Source organism: Pleurodeles waltl, chromosome 3_1, assembly GCF_031143425.1.
Source record: "Pleurodeles waltl isolate 20211129_DDA chromosome 3_1, aPleWal1.hap1.20221129, whole genome shotgun sequence".
Lineage (NCBI taxonomy): Eukaryota > Metazoa > Chordata > Amphibia > Caudata > Salamandridae > Pleurodeles > Pleurodeles waltl.
In genome coordinates this window covers 1324929005-1324955607 of record NC_090440.1, presented here as the reverse complement: position 1 = coordinate 1324955607, position 26603 = coordinate 1324929005, and positions in this window count along the sequence as shown.

Here is a 26603-nt window from a genome sequence, read left to right as displayed (position 1 = left end):
AATTTTTTTTTACTCTAACCTGCCTAAAGCCATTTTTGGGTGCTAAACCCTCTTCTTCTATACTGCCAGCCCCACCCGACTAAAGTCATTTTTTAAAACTCTAGCCTACCCTTTGCACCGGCTTGCACCATTCCATAAATATGGTGCCCGGCTGGTGCACAGAAATGGTGCAAGCCGGTGCTAAACGTTTTGGTGCAAAACTGAGTTAGTGTAGTTTTGCAGCAAAAAGTATAAATAAGGGCCAATATTTTGTAAGTTTGCGCCACTTTTGTGTCATAAAATGACGTTGATGCGGTGCAAAAAAAGTTTAAATCAGGGCCTTGGTGATAGATGGGTCTAGCACCAAAGTATAAATATGGAGTTAGTTTTGCACCGAATTAGAGTAAAAAAAAATGACACTAATTCGGTGCAAACAGAGTATAAATATGCCGCAGAGTATAAATATGCCCCTAAATATGGCGTTAAGGCCATAGAGTCATTTTTTGCAGGGGAACGCCTACCTTGCATCTCATTAAGGCAAAGTAGGTCTCCACTTTCAAAAAATGACTTTAACTCCATAAATGTGGTGCTAGAGGGGTCTAGCACCAAAGTATAAATATGGAGTTAGTTTTGCACCGAATTAGAGTAAAAAAAAATGACACTAATTCAGAGCAAACAGAGTATAAATATGCCCCTTAGTCTTTTTCTTGGCACATAACAGAGTTAACCCTGTTGCATATTTTGATCTTCCCTTGCAGCATAATTCTACATATCTGTCACCATATTCCTAGAACTCTTAAATTGGCTCCATAACTATACACAACTAACTGACAACTTCCATGTGAATAAAAGAAATGATGAATTAAGCCACAATAAAAAAAGTAAAATTCTGGTACTTTGACAGATATTCCATTTCTATTAAATCACATTCAAAATGTACACATTTCTTTTCAACTTTATAGAAATCTGCGTTAAAAGATAGAATCTTGTGGAGAGAAAGAAAATCGAGAATGAAATGGATAGACGGATTGTGCGTGTGAGTATGCACGTGTGTCTGAATGCGTGTGTGTGCCTGTGACTGTGCATTTGCACCTGTGTTAGTGTTTCTATTTGGGCTTTTTGACTTGCCTGTGTGGTTACCTAGCTACTGGTGTCTTTGCCAGCACATTTTGGCCCTCATTACGAGTTTGGCGGTCAGCATACTGCCGCAATGGAGTTGGCAGCTGCACTGCCGCAGGCCTGGTGGTGAAGACCGCCATAATATAAGTCCTGGAAAGGTACCTGCAGAACACAGCCAAGTCACCGTTCATCCTGCCACAGCGGAAGTGCTGGTGAGCCTGGCTGACAGGCAGCGTCCATGACCATATTACGCGGTTGCACACCAACAGGGTTTCTGGGGCAGAACCACCGCCACCAAAAGCCTGGCGGAAACAAACAATATAAAGAACACCCACCTTCAGGAACACAGCCACATCCGTACGTGCCATGGCACGGGAACTGCAACTCCTTTAATCCTCTACCTGGCCCTGCAACTCCCAGACCAGCAGCAGCGACCAAGACACCAACTGTAAGTACACCAGCCTAGCACACACTGAAGGGAATGATGTTAGTACACACACACAACACACACACACGAGACAGGAAGCCATGCCCACACACGCAAACAAACACCCGTAACAACACACACACCAATATCCACCACCACCACACATACATGGTGAATGAAAGCCAGGAGTAGGTAGGTAACAATGACACCAACGGTGTAGTGTCCATGAGATCCATATATTGCAACAACAAATGTACATACAGGCCCAAGGGCCAGTCCAAATTTCATAGTGCCCGAGCACACTGGACACAAGATTACACCCCAACTTGACTCCTGACTGCAAACTACAGACTTCCACAGGGTAGGCGCATCAACTGGGAATACAGGCACCTCAGGGGTGGGAGGGAGTCCTTCCATCTGGGCCAGGAAGGGGGCCCCTTAGGGGTGTTCTTAGATGGGGGTCCCTGGGCTTGCTCTTCTATGGTGGGAGATTAGCAGTGGGCTGCGGTTTGGGCTTGCCTTTGTATGGTGGGGGATTACCAAGGGGGGTGGGCATGGGCTTGGCCTTGGAAGTGGAGGGAGTGGGCTTGGCCTGGGAAGAGGAGGGAGTGGGCTTGGGTGTAGGTTTGGTAGCAGGAACACTGGATGTGACAGGGGCAGAAGAGGCAGGTGGTGGAGGGGCCTGGGCAGGGGCAGCAGCAGACTGGGATGCAGAAGGCAGTAGCATAGGAAGGGTAGCAGGGCACTTGGGGGACCAGAGACTGGGTCAGTGGTAGGGAAAACAGAAAATTTGCTCAGGGAACGATTTTTGGGTACACATGGGAGGTCACTGGGATGTTTGGGAGTGGAGGGAGTGGGTATGGTTGTGAGGTGTGTATGTGGATGTGCCATGGGTACAGGTGCGTGGGTGGATGAAATGTGTGTGCTGGGGGACTGTTGGGTGGGTGAGTGTGTGCGATTAGATGTACTGGGAGGAGGTGGTGGGGAGAAGATGCAGGGAGATGGCAGGGGGGAAGTGTGAGTGAATGTTGGGGTGATGTCTGCAGGTATGGTGGATGTGCTGCATGTGGGTGCTTTTGACAGTTGTGGTGTCTGCGCCAGTGGTGTATGGGGTGCATAGATGGGGGTCAGAAGATGTGGTGACTGTGGCAGTGAGGGCACATGTGGCAGGAGCAGTGACTGATTTTATGCTGACGGCAGGTGTGAGTGGTGTGTCGACTGTGAGGGGGAGTTGGTTGGGGAGTCGTTGCAGGGTGTGGATGTTGACATGTCTGCATGGGTGCATTGAGTGTGTGCATGGCAGTGGTGGCGTCTGTGGTGCTTATGTTTGTCCTTGCATACTGTGTCTGTTGATGTGGATGCATGTGGGTCAGTAGGTGTGCCTTAGATAGGTGAGGGGAGAGGGAAGTGGGATTGGGAACAGATAGCTGGAGGGGGGACAGAAGAAGAAGGGACACTGGCTGCCGTCAACGAGGAGCCTGAAACGATCTCTGTAGGCAGGACAAGGCACCATGAATGCCTTCAAGGAACACATTGCACTGTTGCATTTGGGATGCCAGTCCCTGGATGGCATCCACAATAGTTGTCTGCCCCACAGAGATAGACCCCAGGAGGACAATAGCCTCCTCATTGAGGGCAGCAGGGCTGACTGGGGCATGGGCAGAGGTGCTTGTGGTAAAGGAGATACCTACCCTCTTGGGTGAGTGGGCACGGGCAACTGGGTGGGAAGCTACAGGGAGGACGGTGCTGGTATGCCTGGTGTTGAACAAGGATGGTGCTTTGGTGGTCCCAGATGGGTCTGCCACCACCAGGGAGCTGCATTCAAAGAATGAATCTGAAGATGTAGTGGTCGATCCTGTTTCCCCCGTGGCACTCCCCTCGCCTTCTGTCCCACTGGTCCCCTCGTCTCCGCTGGTGTCAGCCTCCTGGGTTCCATGACCTGCAGCTTCCCCACTCGCCTGTGCCCCTTCTCCTTCACCAGATGATGCTGATGCACACAAAGATAAAGTAGGACAGGGAGGGAGAGAAAGAGAGACAAGGTGCAATTGGTCAATGCCAGCACAACCTTCACACAGGTTGGAACATCAGCATTTGATGCCATGACATTATCGATAATGCCCACCTCTGAACATTCTACTACTTGGTGACACCATGGGGAATACTGCAACAATGCACATGTCAACTGCTGATGGTATGACTGAGGCATAGCTCTACATGAGGAGTGTCATACCCATCACACCTGTCCAGTACCTGCCCCACCCATAGCTGTTGAGACAAGCATGCAAAGGACTGGACACCCAAGAGGATCCTGCATGGCTAGTTGGCAGGCCCCCTTGACTAATGTCAAGAAGCACTGTCACCACTTTGTGCATCCACCCCACCATACATACAATGCCTATCAGCTAATTGAGGACATGGATACACCCCTGGCGCAGTGGTTGGTCAGGACCAATCACAATGCCCTGACACCCCTGACACCCCAGCTCTGAAGATCCAGTTGCCATGTGCAGTTAAGCAGGTCTAGCAAGTAGGGGGCCACAGAGTTCTAAATGAAGGCATCTGCCATGCTACCACTGACTGCATGGCATTACTTACACCTGTGATGTCAATCATGTCCAGATGGACACAACCCATGGTGGACATCAGTGTACCTAGCATCCACGTCACAGTTACCCAATGGTGCCCACACAAAGCCACCATGTCAACACATGTCACAAGCGAGAGTGAGTACTAACCCCCATGTGGCTGCTGTGCTGCCCTCAAGCACCAATCCACCTCAGGGTAGGCGACAGCCGATATGCGGGCCATTAGGGGGGTCAGGGTCCGACGCGCACCTCTCCCTCATTGGGAAGACGTCCCTAGCTGGGCTTCCGCAGTCTTCTGGCCTCAGCGTCTCAGGACTCCCACGGCTTTCTGCAGTGGGTGTTTCACCAGGCATGGACCCTCAGGGTCTGCACTTGCTTGGCGATGGCATGCCAAATCCCCTTCTTCTAAGGGGCGCCGACCTGCATGGATGACACAGACCTGGGACAGTAGTGAAAGCACACATCACACTTCCACACCCACATGTCATCAGCCAAGGTAGCCCTCGGCCCCTCACCCATGCCCATGCTCCATTCACGCTGCCACCTACCAAGGCCAGCTTCCCCATGCACACAACTCACATACAGAACAGTGATAATGGACTCACCTGCTGCTCTGGTGCCCCATACAACTGTTCAAACAGGGGCAGGACACCGTCCACAAGCCACTCCAAATCCTCCCGGGTGAAGGCTGGGGCCCTGTCTCCTGCTGGACGGGGCATCTTGGCTACCAGAGCCAGTACACAGCATCACAGCCAGTGGAGGACTTCAGTGCATGAGGCTCATGAGTCTAGTGAGCATGAGCACATGAAATGGCGGTCACATCTGCTGCGGACATAACTGTCAGTGCCAGCGGCGCTCACCATTGGCTCCTGCCTCCCATTGGGAACAGTGTGAGCCAATGGTGAGTAGCACGGCAGTCGTGACCACCTACCACCATGATGTTTCATGCTGGCGGGATGATCTCACTTCCACCTGTCCCATGCATGCCGACAGGCAGCAACCATTTCACATTAAGGGGGTCATTCTGACCTTGGCAGTCCATGACCGCCATGGCGGAGTGCGGCGGAAGCACCGCCAACAGGCTGGCGGTGCTTCCTGGGCCATTCTGACCGCGGCGGTAAAGCCGCGGTTGGAAAAGGGGAGCCGGCGGTTTCCCGCCGGTTTCCCGCTGGCCCAGGGAATCCGCCATGGCGGCGCTGCTTGCAGCACCGCCATGGGGATTCCGACCCCCTTCCCGCCAGCCTGTTTCTGGCGGTGTCCACTGCCAGACCCAGGATGGCGGGAACGGGTGCCGTGGGGCCCCCTAACAGGGCCCCACAGAGATTTTCACTGTCTGCTTAGCAGACAGTGAAAATCGCGACGGGTGCCACTGCACCCGTCGCACCCCTTCAACTCCGCCGGCTCCATTCCGAGCCGGCGTCATTGCTGAAGGGGCTGTCCCGCTGGGCCGGCGGTCTTCTGGCGGTCGCCCGCCGGCCCAGCGGGAAAGCCGGAATAACCGCTGCGGTCTTTTGACCGCGGTGCGGTCTTTCGGCGGGAACCGCTTGGCGGGCGGCGACCGCCGACCGCCGCGGTCAGAATGACTGCCTAAGAATGTTTAATGTGTGATATTTAGTGCATCATATGTCTATGCTGCACGATATGTTAACACCTCTCCACTATTCCTAGGTACTATGCACAGTTGAGGATGAGGAATGCACCGGTGTACAGGCCCCTAGTAGACCTTGCCACCCTGGAGGAGCATCACATCACCCAGACCTATCGTCTGAACAGTGTGACCATAATGGAACTAGTGGCTCAGTTGGAGCCTGATCTGTTGCCTGCCTTACACAATCCCAATGCCATCCCTCCCAAAGTGCAGGTGTTGTCAGTCCTCCACTACCTTGCCTCAGGCTCCTTCCAGATCACAGTGTGCCTTTCAAGTGGAATGTCGCAGCCCATGTTCAGCAACGTCTGAGGGATGTATTGTGTGGCCTGATTAAATATATGTCCAGCCACATCTGGTTCCCCCGACATGCAGATTTGCCCACTGTCAAGGCTGTGTTCTACACTGTGGCACACGTCTCACATGTCATAGTCATAGGTGCCGTTGACGGCACCCACATTACTCTGGTGCCACCCAGGAGGAATGAACAAGTGTACAGAAACCGCAAAAACTTAAATTCCATCAATGTGCAGGTGGTTCGTCCATTGGACCAATACAACTCCCAGGTGACAACCAAGTACCCAGTCTCTGTGCATGATTCCTACATCCTGCGGAACAGCAGCATCCCACACATGATGGCACCACTCCAGAGGGACCACATCTTACTCATCGGTATGTACCCCTGCATATGTGTGCCACTCAGCTCACTGCACCCTCGTGTCCCTGCCCTACTGCCCTCCCAGTCCTGATATGCCTCTTCCCTCTATGCACACAGGTGACTCTGCTATCCCAACCTGCCCTGGCTCCTGACACCCATGAGGCATCCAACCTCAGCTGCAGAGGACCGTTACAATGAGGCCCACGGTCGTACCAGATGGGTCATTGAGAGATGCTTTGGTCTGCTGAAGGCCAGGTTCCGGTGTTTGCATGTCTCTGAGGGTGCCCTGCTCTACAACCCACAGAGGGTGTGCCAGATCATTGTGGCCTACTGCATGCTGCACAATCTGGCCCTGATGTGTCACATCCCATTGCTGGATGCAGAGAAGGGGGTAGCTTTACCAATGGCTGATGAAGGGGACGTCGGGAGTAATGAAAAGGAGGGTGATGAGGATGCAGCTGACTCCAGGGCAGAGATGATTCAACATTACTTCGGCTGAGATGCAGGTATGTGCAAACTGTGTGGTATGTGTCCTCTACAACTTTTCACCTTGTCCCTGATGCCACCTGTTGTCTGTGACCACTGAAGGTGATGGTTACAGATCTGACTTTGGGTGGGTTGGGGGGGTGTCACATGTGCCCATGACTGAGGTAGTCACAGTGTAAAAGTCAGGCCTATGGCCAGGCAGATGTTGTGTCATCAATCTGTAAGTGGAGGGTTCCCTGAGTTGCCACTGCAGGTGCTATGTGTGAGCCACACAGGGTTGTTGCATGTGTGCAGCATCCATCCTGGGAGTCGACATTGGGTGGCAGTCAAAGGGATCCATTGGTGAACGATCAATGGCGATAATGGGTCAATGCTATAACGATATAACCAGGGACTCAATAACCATCTGGTTGACTTTCCTGGATAGATTTGCAGCTGGGCTTCTCACAAATAGATCACAAAAGAGTTATCAAAACCAGGTATGTGCGAAAACAAACAAGAATATATATATTTCAGTACGCATGATTAAAATAAGAAGAGAACGGAAAAGACTCCTAAGATTATACAACAAAAACCCAACAAACTGCTATATTAAGGCATACCTAAAAAATGTAAACACAACATATCGGAAACAAATATGGGAATATACATATCAGGAAAATCAAGATTTTGGGGCAAAGGCCCTATTCTTAAACAAAGAATCAAATTCACAGGGTTTCTGGATAATGGTGAATGACCTGAATAAAGCTCCAATGACCAGCTCTAACATCTCAGAATACGTCTGGTCTGATTACCTAATTTACCACTTTGGTGGAAAAAGAGAACAATCAAAAATCCAGAAAATGAATCAAATACGCAAAGTCCAGAAGTAGGTACATTAAAGCCCCTTACCCTCCAAAAGGGATCTGGAAAAATAATATTTACAACAGCCGAAGTTAGGAATTTAATAAAAAACAGCAGGAGCGGGGGTGCCCCAGGTCTGAATGGGATCCCTAATGCACTGTTTAAAATTAATCCTGCTTTTTGGGGTGAAAAACTGGCCTCAACGTACAATCACTGTACAGCGATAGGAAGTATTCCAAAATCTTGGAGGGGGGCCATAATCCATCCAATTTTCAAACGAGGTAGTAAATCTCTTCCTGAGAATTTTCGATTGTTTACCTTAACGGACGTAGAGGCCAAATATTATGCAGGGATATTATTGTAGCATCTTCGCAGGTGGGCAACCGAAAGTAGCATTATTCCCCCGAATCAGACAGGTTTTGTAAAGGGCCCTGGTACTGCTACAACATTCTAACTCTATCCATGGTTATTGACAAATGCAAACAAAAAAATCAACCTTTGTATCTGTGCTTTGTTGACTTCAAATCAGCCTTTGACTTGGTATAACAGTCTTTAATATGGGAGAAACTAGCCTCCTGGGGAATACCTGAGAATCTGCTAAAAGCTATTCAACAGTTATACACAGATACATGGGTAAGAGTTAAGATAGGGGACGGATCCTTCCTCTCAAGGGAAATTGAGACAAAACAAGGTCTGAAAAAGGGTTGCGTGTTGGCACCATATCTTTTTAATCTCTTTCTATCAGACCTGACCGTGAATTTAAATAAGGTGAATGCGCACTCCCCAAAGCTTGATGATATGCTTATTTCAAACTTGCTATATGCCGATGATGTAGTACTCCTGAGTCAAACCAAAGTAGGGCTATGGCGGCTCATCGTCAAGCTATTTGAATATGCCAAGCAGAACGGAATGGAAATTAATCAGAAAAAACACAAAGTAATGGAGATCAGTAAAAAAAATTCTAAAGCCAAAAAATGGTATTCGCAGGGGGGAGCTTTGGAACAAGTAAATCAGTATAGATACTTGGGCGTACTATCTGATGAACAGGGTTTCTTTAACCCGCAGAAAGGGAAATGTTTTACTGCTTGCCTTTTGCACTTTAAAAAAAACTGCTTAATGGCCCTAGCTACCGTCCTTTGCTTCAAGTAGTTGCAGCAAAGCTAAATTCGACTTTAGTACACGGAAGTGAAGCCCTGTGTGGACAAGATGCCAGCATCTTAAATAGAATCATTGGAAAAGGTTTTAGGTCCCTATTCCAGCTACCAGGGCATACCTCCCAAGCACAAATTAAGCTGGAGTTTGGTTACCTAAACCAGTGTATAGCTAGGAAAGCCATCTACATCGAAACCTGGAAACATTTACAACTAACAAAAGAAAATCAGCTTTGCCAGGCACTCTGGAAGGAGATCAGTTTAAACCCTAAAACCAAATCTAGACAGTACTTAGATCAGGCATTAGATGACTTGAAAGTATGGGAATTATGGGATTCAAACCTCTCCTATTATGCCTTCAAAAATATCCTAAACCGAATTTTCAGAAAGGATCTGTAATTATGGATAAGAGCCTATTAGGTACCAGATCGCACTCCTGGATGGTACTTAATGAATACAAACTCTTGAAATATCAGCCATATTTGGAGGCTGGGTGGTCAAAAGCGGACAAGGATCTTTTAATCAAATCTCGGTTTGGCATTATTCCTGGTGGTGCCCATCTATCCCCATGGGAACGCTCTGCAACAATTCCTCAGTGCAGGCTGTGCAGCCATGGACCGGAAGATCTAACTCACCTGATCTGTATTTGTAATGTCCTGCGAAACGAGCGTAAGTCCCTGTTAAAGGCAGCATTTATTCAAAGGAGAATACGGTCCTGTAGACAAGCGGTGATGGCCTGCTTCAAACCCTCTGACTTTGCTCTGAACACTAGATTTACAAAGTTTTTACGTATAATATCAAAAAAAAAATTATCATAGCCTCATTATTAATATAAATAAAATATAAGTACTGGTTGGCTTATAGGCCTCCGTATAGTATTTACGGAATATTTTTAGCTTTATCCTTAGATAATTTATTAGAACTTAGTTCTCACAGTATTTATTAGAGTTAAACACACGAGGGTATGATAAAAATGTATCCACCTCTAAATAGGAGGTTATCATTAGCAAAAACATTCATACAACATTATGTCTTATGTAACATAGATATTAGGGAAGTCATGGTTAGAGTTTGTCTGTATATATTGTTAAGGAATGTATATGGTGTATTGGTTTTTATTAACTATCCATCAAAATAAAAATAAACTTGAAACTTGAACTTTGGTGGCCGTGCAACTTTGTTGTTGGTGGCAGTGGGTATGGGACCAGGTCTGGCGTTAGGCGAAGTGAGGGTGGGACCATTGGGTTGGTATGTGTTATGTATGTATGTGGTATTGGCCATATGGTTGTGGACCTGCCTGGCATATCTGACCTGGATACCTGTTGCTACAGTGCAGTTGTGTGGAGTTGGCATCTGTGACTGCTACAGTGATTGATGTCGCTGTCTTGCTCTCCTTTCAGGACAATGTTGTGGTGTTCTGTGCTCCCTGCCTGGGCTGTTGCCTCCATTGACACATATGTCCAACCACTGACTGCTCCATGATCAACCTCCTGCCATTTTGCTCCCCCTTATGTCACCCTCCCATGAATGTGCTGGGCAAAGGGTTGCCACTTGTACATGTATTGGCAGTTCCATACACACTCATGGCAAATAAACATGTAGACATGGACTGTGCTCACTTGCAGTTTATTTGTGATGTACAAGTGTGAGGGGTAGTGATTGGGGTCATGGCGGCAGTGATCAGAATCTTAAGGCCAGCTGTAGGTAGTCCAGGTCCAGTCTGCTGGCCATGGGTAGACGGAGATATGGGAGTGGACAGTCGACAGGGTGTCACACACAAGGGAGAATGTTCAAGAGAGGGTCACTTCCTGGTGGTGGTCTTGGTCTGGACATCATGTCCGGCTGTTGTCTACTTGGACATCCTCTCTTGCGTCGGGTTTCTTCATCTACAGGGGTACGGATGCTGATGTCTTGCGAGACCTGTGGCGGGGCCTCCATGCCACTGGCTGCCATTGATGTGGAGGGCTGTAATCGGATGTGGCCAGTGGTAGGGGCCTGCTGGTGGGTGGTGGACTCACGTATGACAGGGGTCAGGACCCTGAGCACCCCTACAATGGAGGCCATGGTGACATTGTGGGCCTGTCACTGTTGCATGACCTCCTGCTGGTATTGCCCCTGCAGCCGCTGGGTCTCCTGCACGGTGGCGAGGTTCTGGGCCACTGTATCCTGGGTGTGCTGGTGCACACCCAGGACCTGGTTGAGGCCCTCCTTGGCAGTCAGTTGGTGTGGCTGTCCCAACCCTTGGGTCACGGTTCCCCTCCCACTACCTCTAGCCCACTATGCCTTTGCTCCTGGCACAGTGTGCCCACTCCCAGTAGCAGCAGGGCCATCATTGTCTGGGGTGGGTGCCCTTGACTCTGGTCGCTGCACTACAGGGCACAACTCAGATTGATGATTCCCTGAGGCAGAGGTTAGGGGTTCAGTGTTTGGCTGTGGTGTTTTTGCCACATGAGTAGGGTCTTCCGGTGTGTCCAGGGCATGTGTGCCATTGGTGGACTGCCCAGTGGCCCCAGATGGCTCAGGCAAGTTGTCCTCAACCAGACATCCTGTGGGGCCTTCATCTTGGGAGGGCTGTCTGAGCCTGGAATCCTCTGCAGGGTGTCAGTGGCAGGGGTACCTGTGGATGGATACGGTAGATGTTAGTTGTGTGACTGTTGTTGTTGTGTCCCTGTTGTGAAAGCATGCAGTGGCTCGACTTGTTTTCCAGTGTTAGCAATAACATCTGCTACACTGCAGACATTGGTTTGGATTGGATTGTGAGAGCTGTGGTTCTTAAGATTGTGGTTTGCATCCGTACATTAGGGGTGTGTGAGTAGGGATGGTGGGAGTGGGGTGGTGTGGCATCCAGAGGAGGGGGCATGGGGTGATTGGGACAGGGTCAGTGGGGTGGGTTGCAGTGGGTTGATAAGTGGTGGGTTGGCATACTGGGCATGGGTGGATGGTGCTTCGGGGTATTTCTGACTTAGCAGTGTCGAGCCCTCTGCTGATGCCAGTCAGGCCTCCGGAATACATGATGTCCAGGACCTTCTCCTCCTAAGTTGTCAGCTGGAGGGGAGGTGGTGGGGGCCCAGCGTCAGTCTTGTTACTGGCTATCTTCTGCCTGAAGGCCATGGAGAGGACCTTCCCCCCTCTTTCTGATGTCCTTCCTTGTGCATGGGTATGTGCCTACTGCGTTGACCCTGTCGACGATCCTCTGCCATAACTCTGTCTTTTTGGCTATTGATGTTTTTTGTACTGTGACACCCATGAGCTATGGCTCTACTCTGATGATCTCGTCCAACATGACCTGCAACTCATTGTCGGTGAACCGTAGGTGCTTCCGGCGTGACATGTTGGAGGGTGGGAATGTGTTGTGCATGTTGGGTGGAGTATGGGGTGTGTGGTGATGTGGGGGTGTATGGATGTGTGTGCTGGTGAGCTGCAGTGTTGCCTTGTGCAATGTGTGCTGTGTGATCTTTGCTGTGTTTCGTGTGTGCTTGGTCTCGGTGTGGCTGTGGGTTCCTTATTGTTCCGCAGTGGTGCAGACCACCTACGGTGTCTGCCGTGCATGTTCTGCTGTGCTGGAGATTGATTCATAATATGACGGTCAGAATGGCGTTGGCGTGGCGGGCCGGGGGTTTGATTAGTCACTCATTCACCGTGGGTTGGCCTGGCAGTGTTGGTTTTGTGTCTATATTTTGCCGGTTTCTGTTTTGTAACTCGTAATCCGGCAGTCTCTATTCCCGCTACCTGTAAGGTGGTGCCATTTCGCACAGCGGTCTTGCCCGAAAACCGGCAAACTCGTAATGAGGGCCTATGTGTGGAAGATGCAGACATAACATTTATACACTCACTCCTTCTAGACATTACTAATGCAGTTCCCTAGTACACTACCTGTCCCAGCTTGCGTTTCCAAATGACTTATGTGTCATTGGCATATATTATTTTAATGAAATTCTGTAAGCCACAAAGAATTTATGGTTTTAGTTAATTCCTTAATAAACTTTTGTTTTGCTTTTGATCGCCATGGTATCCATTGTATATCAGAGTAGAAATCCTGCACCCCAGCGTAATTTGTATTGACGTTTACTGTAAACTGTGTGTTACGTAAAAGAAGTGTGCCTTTCACTTGCTAAGGTTGCTGGCAAATCATAGAAAGTGATACGTGGTACCGTAATGCCTTTCCGTGGCTTTATATAATTGCATTGACAAAATGCAGAGAATAAAAACGAAATGCAAAACCATAAAAACGAAACGTTATTACGTTATTTTTTAAAGTAGCAGAAACAACAAATAGCACCGTTTTGGAAACACTCACTGTAGTAATAACGGGGCATTACCTTTAAGGAGGTAATGGTGTTTAAAGATTGGTGACATGAATAGTACATTTCCTAATGTTACAAATTGTGCTAATCTCCCTTGGGCTTTTTTATTGGCTGTGCAGAATTTTGAAATTCCACTTGGGATTTGTGGCTAGGGTTTGTTTTCTGGATTGTTAAATAATGAACAGATCATATTTCCACCTCCTTTTTGGTTCACATATTTCAGAAGCAGGCCTCATCATTTGGTTGGGGTGTTTGAGTAGTTTTAAATTCCTGCAGAGTCCAATAATACCGTATTTCAGATCACAGCCAGCTAGGGAGAAACGAAAGTAATCTGCCGTCTTGGGTGTGAATGAAGGTCACACTCAGACATCTGTGTGTCTCATTTAGAATTTTCCTATTCAAAATTGTCAGTTCGAAACATTTTCTCTGAAATGTAACCTTATATTACCGTTATTTTAGCATGATTTACTAGCTCACTCACCTTTTCAAGGACAACCATAAATTTACATTGCCTGCAAATTTCTGTAAGAGTAATGTTGCTTGCAGCTTGTACAGCAAGCATTTTTGTATTTACTTGCTTTCCGAAACCTGGGGGCATGAGATCCCTACGTCCAGTAGGAGTGAAGCATAGGATTTTCACCAGACCTACCGTATCACTCTCTTCGATTACGTCAACTGCCTTGCTTTCTGAAATGTTTGTGCATCTAATCCTGCTATGCATGTTTTTGTCATGAAATTATGTATCATTCCCTGAAAATTACTCGAAATGACTCATAATTACGTGAACTTTTCTGGCGTTACTCATGAGCAAGCAAGTACCATATGCACAACAAATCTTGCAAGATCATTGCGTAATATGACATGGATGAGCCAGTCATCTTGGGACAGGACCTGTCACTACTCACTTATGCCTGCTCCTGCTGACCTCTATCCCTCACCAGTCACACGCCAGTATATGTACACCTATATTTTACACAGTGAAGGTGGTTGCTATCTGTGTGGTTATGGTTAGGTCGCAGGTTCCAAAGGGAGAATGTGTTTTTGTTTTGCTAAAAACTGGTGCCATTTGAGGAATCTTCACAAAATGTTCTGACTAAATTCATCAACCTCAGCTCCTTCCTGGAAAGGTTTGGGGTAATCCTTCAGGCAGGGGCTGAGAAAAGCTGCATCCCAAATCATGTATTTTTCAAAATGAATTTTAGAAAGTGATACAGAAAAAATGGCTTAACATAATGGCCCCAACTTTGGCAAGAAAGCTAGATTGTTGTAATGTTCTACCAGTGAAGTAACTGCTAAACTCAGCAGTGGGACAAACCCACGTGTTAAGGGGGGATTTCAATGTGTCACCAGCTACGTGGGTTTGTTGGCGCGGTCCCATGGGCCGCAATTAATAAAAGAGTGTGCGGGCAGGCGGGGTCAGGGTAGGCCACCTGCTCCAAAACCGAGTTACAGTAAACACAGAGGCTCTGTGTAGTTATTTCCTGCCCATTAGCATGGCCCACCTTTGCTGCGTACTCCTGCACACTGCTAGTGCTCCTCCACACATGAAGCAGCAAATATTACATTGGCGACAAGAGTGTGTGCTGCCTGCTATAGTCAGCAGGACTCCTGATGGCAATCAAACAAGTGTGGAAACCTCGGGGTCCAGGTATGGTGCACATTGTACGTGCCACACATGTAATACTCGGTGTTAGGCCCCCAGCAGTTAAGAGGTGCTGCTCCTCCTGCCACGTCCTTTGGTGGCTGGCATATGCTGGAAAAGATGAGTACATGTGGATCATGGTGCTTCAACAGCGACAAGGCTTGTTTTCCACTACACATGGTGGAGGGCTCCAAAAGGTGCCCTGATGGCCTCTGCACACACTGAAGGTGAGTCATATTAATATCCCGGGCCCCGGGGGATATGGAAAAGAAAAGAGAGCTGCCACACATATCACACTCTCAAGAAGGGACCAACAGCTGGCAGTTCCCTGAGTGCACGAGGTAGAGACCTCCTAGCAAACAACCCCGCCTATCCAGCCTAGACACCCTGAGTGACCACAGCCAACAACCATAACCTGTAAAAGGGCCCTCCCAGGGTCACGAAGTTCAACAGCCCAGTAGACGCCATTGCCATGGCCCACATACCAGCAATTGAACCGTTTGTTATAGAGCGGGTGCCCTTTGCACAAGTGCCTACGTGGAGATACTAGGTAGAAAGGTTAAAGATACGCTTTGAAGCCACAGACGTTCCAGAAGAAAGGAAGAGAGTCATGCTCCTCCACCTTTTAAAAAAAAATGTATTATAATGGTTTTCAGTACAACTCAAACAATGCTATCCCCCAAGGGGAGCTCCACAATTCAAGGATAACGTACCTTGTCAGAGTCTTTTGGTATCTTGTATCCATTGATCTAAAACTATTAATGCTTTACATTCAACTTGTAGTATTATTAAATCACAGCATTTGCATAGGTATCTACTGAAGACTCTATGGACTAAGGGCCAGATGTAGGTAGGAAAAAATTAGCGAGTCGGAAATTGCGAGTCGGTGCGACTCGCAATTTCCGACTCGCTAAATGTAATGCAAGAAGAAAACCCGACTTCAATTTGCGACTCGCAAATGAAGTTGCACCGCAGATAGCGAGTCCGCTGTTTGCGAGGTCGCTTTTTGCGACCGTGCTAAAAACGGACACGCAATTTACGAGTGGGTGTCGGAAATTGCGATTGTGCCGCAAATTGAATGCAGGTGCTGCAAAACACTCTGGGAAACACTTCCTGGCACATGATGATGACATCACAGCCAGGAAGTTTACAAATACACCTGGGAGGAGGGAGGACCACACCCATTTTAACAGCAGAACTGCAAACAGAAAGAACAGCAGCTTCCATGGCAGAGACACCAAGGAAGCGCAAACTTAAATTTGCAGAGAAAGAGCTGGAGGTGCTGACAGAGGAGTGCTGCCAGCACCATGACCAACTTTTTGGAAGGGCAGCCCTCACTGTGCCGGAGGTGGAGAAAAGAAGAATATGGATGGACATCCAAGAGAAAGTGAACTCCCTGGGTGTCAGCCACCGAAGCATAGAAGAACTCAAAAAAAGGTGGTATGACCTGCGCTCCCGGACCAAGGAGAGGGTGGCAGAGCGGCTACGGGAGATGAGGGGCACTGGAGGGGGACCATCCACCATACCACCACCCACACCCCTGGAGGAAAGAGTAGAGGAGACCCTTGAGCCTGAGACAGTGTGCAGGATGGGAGAGCTGGATACATCTGAGCCAGGACCATCAACCGGTGAGTACCATGAGACATGCATGTACCCTCATTAATGCCATACCCCCACCCACCTTGTACACAGTAGCATGCACAACCAAAATAGCTCCATTTCAGAGTAGCAATCACCAGAATGGTGCATTATGGGCAATGTAGTCAAGTAGGCAGTTTATAGGCAACAGTTTATTAGGAAGTTGATAACAGATAGTAGATACTGACAGTGTGTTCCCTATGTCTCACAGGTCTCCCACAAGACACCCCCACCAGCCAAAGCATCCAGGGGCCACTGCTCAGCAAGCAACCAACAGATGAATCAGGACCAGCCACCACTGAGACCTGCACCACCAACACCCAGTCCCCTCATGATACACCAGTTGGCATACTGGTGTGTGATCCAGCACCTGTTCCCAGCCACAGTGCCACAGTAGTAGACACAGAGCCTCCACTGCGTCGCAGGCGACGTGGAAATGTACCATCACAGCGGCAGGCAGAGTCAGGGGACACCTCCATGTCACGTGCTGAGGCCGCACTCCTACGGGGTCAGCGCCTGCAAACACAGGAGATTAGGAGAATTACATGGGCATTGCGGCGCATGGAGCGAAATCAAGGCAGTAGCATGCAGCTTGTGCATACAGAGTTGCAACAAATTAACACACATATGGGCGACCTTGCACTCTCCATGCGACAACTTGTGGCTGGACTCCTAACGCAGACAGAGGGTGCAAGGCGTCGTGACAGGCAGCTACTGAACCGGCTGGACCGCATGTCTGCATCCATAGTCAGGCTGGCGGTGAACACTGCTGGCCTTTCTAGGCACACGGTCAGCCTCCAAGTTGACATGGGCCACTTTGCCAGTGACGTGGCACGTGGACTGGGCAGTCTCAGCCATGCTGTTGATTTAATGGAGGCACGGCAGGTGGCCAGGGGTGCGGCCGACACGCCGCAAGATAGCGAGGAGGGCTCCATCGTCAGCAGTGTCTCTGCCAGTGACACCAGGGTGTTGCGCAGTGGAAGCGCAAGGCAGGGCACTGCTGACACCCCAGGTACCAGCCATGCTGGCCGAGGCCGGCGTAGGGTTTCAGCTCAACACTGTCCTGGGGTTGGGGCACATGAAGTCAATGTGTCCCATGCCAGGTGGACTTTTACAGCCCCTGAACTGTTGACAATGTATATAGTTATTTTGGTTGCACAAATTAAATCACTTGTTCTTTCAACTTAACACCTGGACTCTTTGTGTGTGACATTAGTGAGTGTGGTGACAGTTAGCACGTACCTTCCAAAGTATTGGTTTGCAATGTGTTCCCGTCTCAGTCTGCCTTGATTTGCAATGCTTCTATCCCCATGATGGCGATGTGGTAGCTCTTGCTCTTCATCCTCCGAATCAGGGTCTTCAGGGGTGAGAGGTAGCCCACGTCTGGTGGCAATGTTGTACAGTATAGAGCATGCAACAACAATCTTGAAAGCTGTTATTGGGGTATACTGGAGGGCACCTCCGCTTCTGTGAAGGCATCTGAATCTTGCTTTCGGCAGTCCAAAGGTCCGTTCAATGATATTTCTGGTCCTCTTATGTGCACTGTTGTATCGCCTCTCTGTCTCATTGCTGGGTGTCAAGTACGGGGTAAGTATCCATGGTCGAAGTGCATATGCACTGTCACCTGTTTGGCAAAAATGTACAATGTTAGCTGGGCATAGATGGTTTCCACATTGACCTGTGTGTATGTCTGTAAGGTGTATTCAGCTATACCTAGGAGGTATCCGTATCCAAACTCCCCACGTTCTAGGCGTTGGTGTATCCCACTGTGCCTAAAAATGTAGGAGTCATGAGTACTCCCTGGAAATTTGGCAACCATGTCAGTGATAACATAATGGGCGTCACATACCACCTGGATGTTGAGTGAGTGGGTACACTTCCTATTGCGGAACAGATATTCCAGGTCTGCAGGAGTGCAGATTTGTATATGTGTCCCGTCTACACACCCTATGACATGGGGGAAGTTGGCAATCCTGTAGAATTCCAACTTGGTGCTGTTGATTTCTGCCTCATTCCTGGGTAGGTATATGTATCTGGACATGTGTGTGAGTAAGGCATCTAGGAATGCCCTGAAGAACCGTGAGAGTGAACTTTGGGATACCCCACCTGCCACGGCAATGACCCCCTGATAGCTACCCGAGGCCAAGAGGTGCAGTGAGCATAGCACTTGCACATGCGTAGGGATGGCGCAGCCGCGCACAGTTTGGCGTTGTAGCTGTGGTTTGAGTAATTCTATTAAATCTAGTATAGCTGCACTGCTGAGTCTATCTTTATCATAAATCTCTTCCTCAGTTTGTTGGAAAAGTGTCTGCCTGGTTCTGTATATCTTCTCCTGTCTCTGGCTCCTCCTCCTCCTCTGCTGTGCGGCGTGGGCTCTCCTCCTCATTCCTATCACATATATCTCCGCCATCTTGAGTAACCCAGATGCCTTCTGGGTCTCCTTTTATACTTTGGTAATGGTTACCACCTGCTCTGAGTTAGTGGTAAATTGGAAGTGCAAAATGGGCTTTTTGCGACTAGTCGCAATTTGCGAGTGGCTATTGCATTTGGGTTGCGACTCGCAAATTGCAATTTTGTATTTGCGAGTCGCAAAATGGGGTCGATATTTTTGCGAGTCGGTAATGGCTTGCGACGCATTTTGTGAGTCAGAAATGGGATTTTTGCATCCCATTTCCGATTTTGTGGGGGTCGCAAATTGCGATTCGGGCCATTTGCGACTCTTAAAAGTTTGCTACATCTGGCCCTAAGTCTTATATAAGTGCATGGAAGAATCTCTCGACATCTTAATATCGAGGACCTCCCCTTGAAAAGATCAAACTCCCCTCCCCACTCGTGTTTTGTAAGTCGTCCCTAGGTCTCCCCATGTGTGTTTCCCTAGGATACTTAGGGAGGTTCTATGTCTACTGATGGGCCCTCCCCCTGTGTTCCCAGTCACAGACCAGGGTGCTCCACACACGTGCCCTCTCTATTGGCCCCTGGCCCTTCTGTACTTCTTGGTGTCTTATTGTTTCCTCTGCCTTGGCCCACTTCAGGACCTCTCTCCTCCATGTACTTTCTCGGGGGCCCAGTGTCGCTTTCCGCGTCATTGCAATTTCTTGTTTAGCTAAAACCAGGACCTGATCTTGGAACTGGTTAATGATTTTATGTTTGGCCTGCCAGTGATAGTCACCCAGCAGACAATGTCTGGGATCGTTAGGCATCTCGTGTTCAATTGTGGCTGTAAGTTGTTGCGTGATCAAATGCCAGTACTCACGTATTGTTGGACAGTACCAAAACATGTGGATGAATTCGGCCCCTTGCTCCCCACATCTTGGACATCTAGCCTCTGTCACCCCGAAGTGTCTCCTGATCCTGCCTGGAGTCAGGTATTCTCTGTGCAAAATATATATGTTGATCAGTTTGAACTCGAACGTTCCGAGAGGCTCGCAGAGTCCAAGTTAAGATTTCCTCCCAGTCGGTGTCTGTATTGGGAGATCCCAAATCTACTCCCCATTTCTGTTTAAGAGCTATTAACAGCTGGCATATCGCTGGCATATTGCAGTCCTAATTTTTCTATAAAGGCTGGTCACGGCCCTGTTCGTCCCGGCGGCACTCACCAAGTATTGAGTCACTGCTGACGTGGGTGGTTCAGTTCTCACCACCTGCCAGTGTCTAACAATCGTCTCAGTGATTGCCCTGTAGAGTAGAAAGTGCCCTGCAGGGATTCAATACCTAACTCGGAAGTCTTTGAAGGGTAGCAGGGTGTCGGCTCCGTACAGGGTGCCCAAGGTGGTTGCTCCTGCTGCTTCCCATCTTAAGAGTCTTCCCCAATCTCCTCCATGTGGCAGCGTCAGCAGGCACCTCAGTGGTATCTCAGGTGCATAGGGCCTAGTAAGTCGTGTTCTGCGGAGGTGGCGCTGCCAGCATTCGTGAATTACTTTTAATTAATTGGAGCTAGAGGCTGATGGGAGGCCGAGACAAAAGACAACCCTGGTCAGGGAGGCCAGGTCGGTGCGAAAGTGTCATGGGGTGCTTTCCTCGGGATCTGCACATTGCTGAACAAAAGGTCCACCTCCCGGCGTCACCATCTCAGAAAGCTATTATAGCACAGAGTTATGGTGAAGCCAGTGGGGGAAGGGAATTTAGGGAAGGGAACAGCAGGGAGAGAGATCTGAAAAGGAAAGGTTAGAACAATATGCATTTACTCATTCATAGAAAACGTAAATCGTTTATAGACTCTTGACTAAATGTGTCTCCGAGATATCAGGAGGAGACCTGTTCTGGAATGCGGGCGAAGCCCCTTGTGAAAACACAACCTCAGATTCAAGAGATGGCAAGAACGTTGAAGTATGATTTTACACAGAATATCAATCCTGTAACATTTATGTATTCACATCATAAATCTTTGATCATGACTTAGAAAATCTCCAAGACTAAAATGTTTTTTCATATCTTAAGTTATTCAAAGAACAATGGAAACTTTGATTAGTTTTATCTACAAAATACTTTCACATTCATAATATTAAATCTCAAAAAGGTTTTACTAATTAAAACCTAAAGCGCCTTACTTAATAACACCAGGAAGCGCTTTTACGTAAGTAATCTAAATCACTTCGATCATTGTGCCAAGAACCTTTTCCTTCTGTGAATTGAAGCGCTTTATATCTGGGAACTGAAACACCTTGAATTACTTGTGCACATAATGCGTTATCTCTGTGAACTGAAACGCTTTGAATTACTAAGCCAAAAGAGCGTTTTACATCTGTGAACGGAAAATACCATGAATTACATGTGCACAAAGCGGTTTTACTAATTAAAACCTAGAGCGCCTTACTTAATAACACCAGGAAGCGCTTTTACTTAAGTAATCTAAATCACTTCGATCATTGTGCCAAGAACCTTTTCCTTCTGTGAATGGAAGCGCTTTATATCTGGGAACTGAAACACCTTGAATTACTTGTGCACATAATGCGTTATCTCTGTGAACTGAAACGCTTTGAATTACTAAGCCAAAAGAGCGTTTTACATCTGTGAACGGAAAATACCATGAATTACATGTGCACAAAGCGCGTTATCTCTGTGAACTGAAACGCTTTGAATCACTGAGCCAAAAGAGCGCTTTACATCTGTGAATGGAAACACCATGAATTACATGTGCACTGAGCACGGATGTGGGGGGTGAGGGGGTGTTTTGGGAGGTGTGGGGAGAGGGGGTCTCCTATCAGTGACAGGGAAGGAATTCCCTGTCACTGATAGGGCCTACCGCCATCATTTTGTGGTGTTACGAACGCCACAAAAACCATGGCGGTAGGCGGGGTCATAATCCTGCAGGCGGAACTGTGGTGGCCGCCAGGGTGGAGATGGTTAACTCCAGCCCGGCAGCTACTTCTGCCATGGCGGTCGGAGTTGTACATTGGCGGGTTGCCTTCAGCCAACCCGCCAACGTCATAATGTGGCGGTAAGTACCGCCAGACTGTTGGCGGTACTACCGCCATATTATCACCAACCACGGGGGTCATAATGAACCCCATAATGTCTTTGCCCAAACTGTCAAACAACAAAACTTCAATTATGTTCATAATCACTACTGTGCAGGTCACGGTGTGCCCGGGGGTGGTGACTTTGTTGCTCAGCAGCTGGGCATTCCAGGATTTCCCTGACCCATCTCTCTCCCCTTGTCTCTTTGGATTATACGTGTGAGGTTTCCAAAATTACGTGAAAGAGGCATTAGTGTCCATAGTGGTAAGGAAGTATGCTTCTCTCTTCTTCTGTCCATCCAGGACCCAATCACAGATTTGCAAATGGTATTTCTATTTGGGTTCTACAGTGATAGTCTGTTCTCTTTTTATATAAGTTTATCTGCTGTGCCTGGGGTGACCACGGGTAGGACCACACTCGATTGGGTTGAGGTCACTGTCTTGCTATCGGAATCCATCTGTTCAGCTCTCCTCTGTTGGCTCGAGGGCAATGTATCTCCTGATGTCCCGCCCATCACTGCAACTGCCGCCACCACCCGCTGTCTTTCTTCCTGCGCTTCTTCAGGGGTGGGTGGGTCCATCCAGGATGATGGTTGTCTCCAACTCGACCTGGGTCAGTGTTTTCTCTTACTGTGTTGCGAAGTGGTACTCAGGCCCGAGTCCGGCCCTGATTCTAGCCAGGGCCATGCTTCTTCCGGAGCAGTGAAGAATTCCATCCCTGTCTGGGTGACCACCCAGAGCCTAGCCAGGAACAACATATAGTAAGTGATCTCTCGTAAATGCCGCCCTCCATAACTGGACTTCTCGGGGCAGATCTGGTAATATGGATATTTTACTGTTTGCGATTTTCAGCTCATCGTGCAGCTGAACCTGGCATAATATGTAGTCTCTGAAGTGAAGAAGTCTTGCTATCACCGGTCTTGCAGGAGTCCCTGGAAGTGTTGCTTTAGTAGGTACTTTATCAGCTCCCCACCACACACAACTGAAGGCAGTGCATGGCTGAGGGTTGGCAGCTAGTGGTTGGTGGGCCGATCAGGGAGGGTGTGACTGCATAGCCTGTTCTGCAGCTAGGCCTTTCAGCCAATTCCAGTCACACACAGTGGAAAGCTGTGCATGGCAGGGCAAAGGCCGCCTGCCAGGGAGGGGGGTGGGCACAGGGTGTGGCTGGATGCCAGACCCTGCGTCCAAACCCACTAATGTCACAGTCAAAAGCTATGCTTAGTGAGAGAGGAATATGATAAAAAAGATACTAGAAATTCTCTGGAAAGAAATCAAAGGTTAAAATGATGTTATGGTTAGATATAGATTCTACTCATGACTATGGGGCTTGCTGAACTTCTACTCTGTGGAAATTCAAATACCATTTTCAAACACTTGAGAAACACTCACAGCCTGCCATCCAGGGTGCATGAGTGTCCAAACCTGTACCTCCTCCAGAACAAAGATTTGTACAGAAAGACCAAAGTTTGCCCTTGCCCTTGCCTCTAGACGGGCGTATAATATATAAACCACTAATTTAAAGGTGGACAATGGACTGGTTTTCAGAAAACCGCTGACAGGAGGCTGAATTCCTGTACTTTGTAGCCATGGTGAATGTTGAAGAGGCGGTTCTTGTTTTAAAAACACAGTAAACCTACAGATTCACTCCACCTGCTAAATCAAACATATGGGAAATAAAAACATATTATTACATTGACTAAGTAGATTTAATATTTGTGATAGTCTGTACAAAAGGGGAATGGAAATGTGCATTGCCTTTTTAAAAAGTGTAGGTATATATATTTTTTTAAAACTATGCATATGTCACTTTTTCTGTATGTATTTCTTTGCAACAGTGGATGATATTTAGGGGTGGCTGCCAGCAACTCCACAATGCGTTGATTGGCTGAGTTTTTGCTGACATGTTAGATGACATCAATGATTTCACCTCAAAGGACATTACTGATGACACCACTGATGAGTAACTGCTCCTCAAATTACTCTATGAACGGCTTGAACATTTACAAAGGAAAATAAGTTCCAAAGGACCTGCAAACATCTACAGCATTCATTGACGGTAGGTAAATTTGGGCATATATAAATTTCAGGTTTCTTAATTTTTTGGGGGGTTCTAAACGTTTGTTTTTAACTTATTACAACTATAACTTCACTTTAACCTTTGTTTTTTCAGTGAATTTCTAGGTTTTTTAAACAGATGCAATGATCTCTTTACCACATCTAACTATAACATGACTTTAGCCTTTATTTTTTCATGAATATCTAGGGTTTCTTTGGCCATTCACAACTGGGTGTTGGTACAGGCCCATCCCATGCTGGTGGCCAACCCCCTGCAGCCTGTCCTCTGTGGTCATGTGTCTGCCCCTGCTCCCCTGCTGCTTCTCTTCTTTCTCCATCTGCATGCCTGTGCCCTCAACTGCTGCCCTCTGATGTCAGTTTATTGCCCTTGCCCAATCCTGCCTACGTTATATTCTCCCTCTGCATGTTCCTTCCCCTCACACCTGCCCACCATGGTCAGCTTCCTCCCTCCAGCACTCTGCTATCCATTCTCTGTGTGCTTGCCCCCTGCCCTCTCTCATCTGCCACATGCCTACATGGTCCATTGAGATACATCTGCCAGCCTGCCCTCAGTGGTCAGTTTGCTACTCCTGCCCCTCTCCTGCCTACCATCCTTCATGTGTATGCCCCTGCCACTCCCTCATGTGCCCTTTATTATGAGTGATGTGATATGTTATGTCATAAGCAGTGCATAATGGAGGGCAAGGTATAGTAATTGTTAGAAATTGGGTTTCTGGTTGGCAGATGTCTGCACCTTGTCCAAGGAGCAACCATAATCCTAGTATGGGTAAGTCAGGTACACACACTAAACTAAGATGTGCTCACCCTCTCGTATCTTGGCTAGGAGCAGGTAGGCCTAACTTAAGAGGCAATGTGTAAATAATTTGTGCAACACTTCAAACAGTAACACAGTGAAAACACCACAAAAAGACTCCACACCAAGTTAGAAAAATAGATTATAATTTTAAAAATAAAGAAGACCAAAGCAAGGAAAATCCAATAAGTAGAAGTCAGGATATGATTTTTTATAGAATATATGTGAAAATAGATCTTAAAAGTGATAAGCGCCTATTGGGATATCTGGCTACACTGGATCAGGACAAAGTCAAATGTTAAGGTCGCCAGTGAGGGAGTGCAGGCCAGGTAGAGGACCCACACAGGGCCCACTGAACAAAAGTACCTTAATCCTTGCCACAGCATTTGGTGCATCGATGGCCCCCATGCAGTTAGGGTGTTGCACCAGATTTCTTCACACAATTGCAGCAGTGCGTCGGTTCCGTTGAGCAAAGAGCCACTTTCAAGTCAATGTGCTGGGTTAATCTATGCTGGAGGGGTGATGCATTGATTTTCTCAATGCAGTAGAAATGTGTTGGCTCGGATGTGGTGGTTCCCGAGGCACTGCAGCAGTTCTGAGTATGATGTGCCGTTTTTTTCCATGCAACAGCGAAGATGCGCCAGTTCCAATGAAGATGCGTAGGTTCTGGTAATTGCAGCACTTTATACTCACTTTTAAGGGCCCTGGACTGGGTCAGTACCACTTGGCAGATCAAGACTTGCAGCAAGCAACGTTCAGGTGCTGTTTGTAGTTTGAAGAGAAGTCTTTGATTTCCCTGAGACTTCAGAACAGGAGGCAAACCAGCAAGCCCTTGGAGTCACTCTGGGTTCAAGTGAGATGGGTCCAGTCCTTCTTCAGCAGGGCGTAGGGCAGAAGGCAGCAAGTCAGCGCAGGAGAAAATCAGTTCCTCCAGAGCAGCAGTCCAGAGTGGCAGTCCTTGAACCAGCACAGCAGTCCTTCTTCCTGGCAGAGTTCTTCACAGGTCCAGCAGTGTACTGAGATGGTAGGGTCAGAGGTCTAGTACTTATACCCAGATGTGCCTCTGAAGTGGGGTGACTTCAAAGAAGACACTTTGAAGTGCACAGAGGACTTTTCTAGGACTGGATGGTAAACTCCTCTCTGTGGGCGTAGTTCATAGAGTTTTGCTACTATCTGCTGCACTTGGAACGCAGAGTTTGGCAAAAACTCTTCCTATGCCAGTGGAGTGGAGTTTACCAGCGTGCATGCAGCTCACCCCTACTAAAAGGAGGGATAAGTGACTAAGAAGGAGGGGCACTTTCTCTTAACCCTACACTTCGCTAAAAAATAAATGGCCCACCCCACAAACGCTGTCCAGCTACTCCGGAAGTGACACCTTGCAAGTGACTGATCTGAGCCACATGCAAACTCTGAAAGTACAGACTATGCTACAGGGGCACACTTGGACAGAGGCTAGATGCACTGCTCGCCTGGGTACTGCACAGCCATGAAGCATTGCTGGCCAGTCACCTGGTGTTGTCTCTACCAAGAGCTAAGCAGGCAGAGAGCTGCCACCCTGGTCACATGTCTGTCGCTGACAGGATCTGTGCCCCGGAGACCTGAGAACGTGGTACAGGCATGCTTTCTGCCCCTCTTAATCACTCCACAGTGGGCATTGCTATGGATGTGTGTACCCCAATGTTCGCTGTTGTGCTGTAAGCCCTACACTGCGAGGCCCTTTGCCATATCCTGCAGCCCTCACCCCTCAAGGATGCTGCTCCCTCTAGTTCCCATTCTGCTCCTACTCAGACCTGTCATCTCC